The 4,625-nt window shown below is 35.8% G+C and overlaps 1 pseudogene; it reads right to left on the bottom strand.

The window, feature by feature from the left end:
* Nucleotides 1-1,966: 1,966 nt before the first annotated feature.
* Nucleotides 1,967-3,396, bottom strand: LOC124896750 (annotated as a pseudogene).
* Between the last annotated feature and the right edge of the window lie 1,229 nt (nucleotides 3,397-4,625).

The following is a 4,625-nucleotide window of genomic DNA, read 5'->3' as shown; positions in this document are numbered from 1 at the left end:
GCTAGAAAATATAGAGAAGTCATCTGAGAAGAAGTAGCTTAATGATGTGGAGAAAAATAAAGTAAAGAAGGTTGAGGCTACTCCAATAGGAATACCAAAGCCATCACCTCCACTTCTACATAGATTGAAGAAGAAAGAAGATGAGGGTAAGTTTAATAAATTCATGGCTATGCTGAAGAAGTTGAAGTTGAATGTGCATTTAGTTGACATACTAGAGCAGATGCTGAGATACGCTAAATTTATGAAAGAACTTATGACAAAGAAAAGGACCATGAGCTATGAGCCCATGGATAGCCTTCATCATTTAAGCACTACTACTACAGATCACTAGTGCAGAAGAAAGCTAATTCTGGAGCATTCACTATCCCTTGTACTATTGGAGCTATTAGCTTTGAGAAAGCTCTTTGAGATCTTGGAGCAAGCATCAAACTTATTCCATTAGGTATTTTCAAACATGTGGGTTTAAGGGATCCTAAGCCTACTACTATGTGGCTTTTGATGGAAGACACGTCCATAAAGAGACTTATGGGAATTTTATATGTACTTGTAAGGTGAAGCTTTATATTTCAAGAAGATTTTGTAATTCTGGATTGCGTTGTCGACTTTGAAGTACCCATAATCTTAGGTAGGCCTATTTTGGCAACCGTTATAGTACTAGTTGATTTGGAGTTGAATGAGCTAAAATTTTAGTCTCAATGATAAAGAGGTTCGTTTTGATTCGTGTCAATCTTTGAAGCAACCGAAGGAAATGAGTGTAGTTTCAGTCATTGAAGTGAGTTATGAAGATGATATAGAAGTGCCAATTGAGGAAAGGTTTGTTGTGAAAACTTTAGTTGCAGTCTTGATAAATTTTAACAGTGAAGGAATTTATTAGTACGATGAGACTGTGTGTTTTTTTTACTGGTATGGGATCATATTCATATTCCCCTAAAAAGCTGGACTTTGATTTGAAGAATCATACAACACCACCTGCCAAGCCTTCGAGAAGATTGACTCAAGAACCAATTTCATTTTGAGCTCCATTGTAGAATTCGGACCTAACCATTAAGTCAGAAGTGATGGGAACGACGGAACTTGTGAATGCAAAAGATTCTATTGAACAAGGAATCTTAATGATTCACTGGTCGGGATGGCGGAACGAACCAGAGATTAATTCATGTATTCTGAAATCTGAGAAATCACGAGTTAACCCTACAAATGAAATAGGGATTGAAAGAGTAAATATTCGCCCGCGAAAACTTTTTTTATTGAAAAATTTAGGACAATACAATAAAGGACAAAATAAGGATTTGGTATAATAATACAATTTTTTATATTTCTATTTATAAAACTAAAAAGTTTAGTTATCTATTCAAACAAGATATAAAAATTACTAATAGATTTAATGAAATCTCAAAGAAGCCCACGTTCAAGGTATTACTTAGTAAATACATATATATCTTAACTTAAGATTGACTCTTCTAGCTTAATTCAAATTGAATTTTTTGGAATCCTTTTATTCGCGAGGAGCTGGATGAGAAAAAACTCTCACGTCCGGTTCTGTAGTAGAGATGGAATTCAGAAACAACCATCAACTATAACCCCAAAAGAACCAGATTCCGTAAACAACATAGAGGAAGAATGAAGGGAATATCTTATCGAGGTAATCATATTTCTTTCGGTAAATATGCTCTTCAATCACTTGAACCTGCTTGGATTACATCTCGACAAATAGAAGCAGGCCGACGAGCAAAGACATGAAATGCATGTCATGGTGGAAAAATATGGGTACGTATATTTCCAGACAAACCAGTTACACTAAGACCCGCAGAAACACGTATGGGTTCAGGAAAAGGATCCCCTGAATATTGGGTAGCTGTTGTTAAACTGGGGTGAATACTTTATGAAATGGGTGGAGTAACAGAAAATATAGCCAGAAGGGCTATTTCACTAGCAGCATCCAAAATGCCTATACGAACTCAATTCATTATTTCGTAATGTAATAGACAAAAATGTAGAAAGGGCTCTCTATAGTATAACTTCCATCTTGAAAGTTATGTGGTGTTTTTATAAGATATCCACGATTTCTCTCTATTTGTAATCCAATACAAAAATCAATTGTTTCTGTTAAACTAGCTATATGTTGTGTATTATCAACGGTTTCTACATAAGGCGGCAAGATGATATCTTGAGCAGTTACATATCCAGGACCCTTGACACAAATAGACGCGTCAGAAGTTCCATATAGATTACTTCTCAATACAATTTCTTTCAAATTCATTAAAATTTCATGTACCGATTCTTGAATGCCCGTTATGGTAGAATATTCATGTGGGACTTTCTCAGATTTTACACGTGTGATACATGTTCCTTCTATTTCTCCAAGTAAAGCTCTTCGCATCGCAATGCCTATTGTGTCGGCTTGGCCTTTCATAAGTGGAGACAGAATAAAGCGTCCATAATAAAGGCGTTTACTGTCTGTTCTTGATTCAACACACTTCCACTGTAGTGTCCGAGTAGATACTGTTACTTTCTCTCGAACCATAGTACTATTATTTGATTAGATCATCGAATCTTTTATTTCTCTTGAGATTTCTTCAATGTTCAGCTCTACACACGTCTTTTTTTCGGAGGTCTACAGCCATTATGTGGCATAGGAGTTACATCCCGTACGAAAGTTAATAGTATACCACTTCGACGAATAGCTCGTACTGCTGCATCTCTTCCGAGACCGGGACCTTTTATCATGACTTCTGCTCATTGCATACCTTGATCCACTACGGTACGGATAGCGTTTGCTGCTGCGGTTTGAGCAGCAAACGGTGTTCCTCTTCTCGTACCTTTGAATCCAGAAGTACCAGCGGAGGACCAAGAAACTACTCGACCCCGTACATCTGTAACAGTGACAATGGTATTATTGAAACTTGCTTGAACATGAATAACTCCCTTTGGTATTCTACGTGCACCCTTACGTGAACCAATACGTCCATTCCTACGCGAACTAATTTTCGGTATAGCTTTTGCCATATTTTATCATCTCGTAAATATGAGTCAGAGATATATGGATATATCCATTTCATGTCAAAACAGACTCTTTATTTATACATCGGCTCTTCTGGCAAGTCTGATTATCCCTGTCTTTGTTTATGTCTCGGGTTGGAACAAATTACTATAATTCATCCCCGCCTGCGAATTAGTCGACATTTTTCACAAATTTTACGAACAGAAGCTCTTATTTTCATATTTTTCATTCCTTACCTTAATTCTTAATCTATTTCTTGGAAGAAAATAAGTTTCTTGAAATTTTTCATCTCGAATTGTATTCCCCCGAAAGGAATGGTGAAGTTGAAAACCTAATCCTTTAAATCTTTGTTGTGTAGTCGATAAATTATACGCCCTTTGGTTGAATCATAAGGACTTACTTCAATTTTTACTCTATCTCCTGGCAGTATCCGTATAAAACTATGTCGGATCTTTCTTGAAACAGAATTGAGAATCAGATCTAAACGAATCGGGAATAGACCGTTGGGAAGCGATTCAGTAATTAAAGCTTTATGACTCCATTTTGGTTCTTAAAATTCCCTTGAGGTATAAACTAATTAGAAAGATATTAGACAACCCCCCTTTTTCTTTTTCACAAATTTAACAAATAGGAAGTTTCGAATCCAATTTTGATATTATAAAGGATTACCAAATATAACACAAAATTTCTCCACCTATTCCTTCTAGTCGAGCCTCTCGGTCTGTCATTATACCTCGAGAAGTAGAAAGAATTACAATACCCATTCCACCTAAAATTCTCGGAATTCGTTGATAATTAGAATAGATTCGTAGACCAGGTCGACTTATTCGTTTTAAATTTAAAATATTTCTATAGGGTATTTTCCTATTCCTTCTATGTCGCAGGGTTAAAACCAAAAAATATTTGTTGTTTTCTCGATGTTTTCTCACGTTTTCGATAAAACCCTCTCATAAAAGTATTTGAACAATATTTTTGGTAATATTTGTAGATGCTATCCGAACCACCCTTTTTCGATCCATATCAGCATTTGTGACACATTCACTAAAAAAAAATCCCTTTGTAGCCAATCATTTATTAAAAAAATTTGATAAGCTTAACACAAAAGTAGAAAAAGAAATAATAGTAACTTGGTCCCGGGCATCTACCATTATACCCACAATGATCGGTCATACTATTGCTATCCATAATGGAAAAGAGCATTTGCCTATTTATATAACGGATAGTATGGTAGGCCACAAATTGGGAGAATTTGCACCTACATTAAATTTTAGAGGACATGCAAAAAGCGATAATAGATCTCGTCGTTAACGTTAATATTAATAAAAAAATCTAGATGCTTATGATTCAGTAGTAGGAGGCAAACCTTATGCTAAAGAAGAAAAAAACGGAAGTATATGCTTTAGGTCAACATATATCTATGTCTGCTGACAAAGCACGAAGAGTAATTGATCAAATCTGCGGACGTTCCTATGAGGAAACGCTTATGATACTAGAACTCATGCCCTATCGAGCATGTTATCCCATTTTGAAATTGGTTTATTCTGCAGTGAGGTACCCCTTCTATGACAAATTTGAACCTTCCATCTATTTTTGTGCCGTTAGTAGGCCTAGTCTTTCCGGCAAT

Source organism: Capsicum annuum, chromosome 3 (assembly GCF_002878395.1).
Source record: "Capsicum annuum cultivar UCD-10X-F1 chromosome 3, UCD10Xv1.1, whole genome shotgun sequence".
In the NCBI taxonomy this organism is placed as follows: Eukaryota; Viridiplantae; Streptophyta; class Magnoliopsida; order Solanales; family Solanaceae; genus Capsicum; species Capsicum annuum.
The sequence above is the reverse complement of the archived record's forward strand: the minus strand, read 5'-3'. Positions and strand labels throughout refer to the sequence as shown.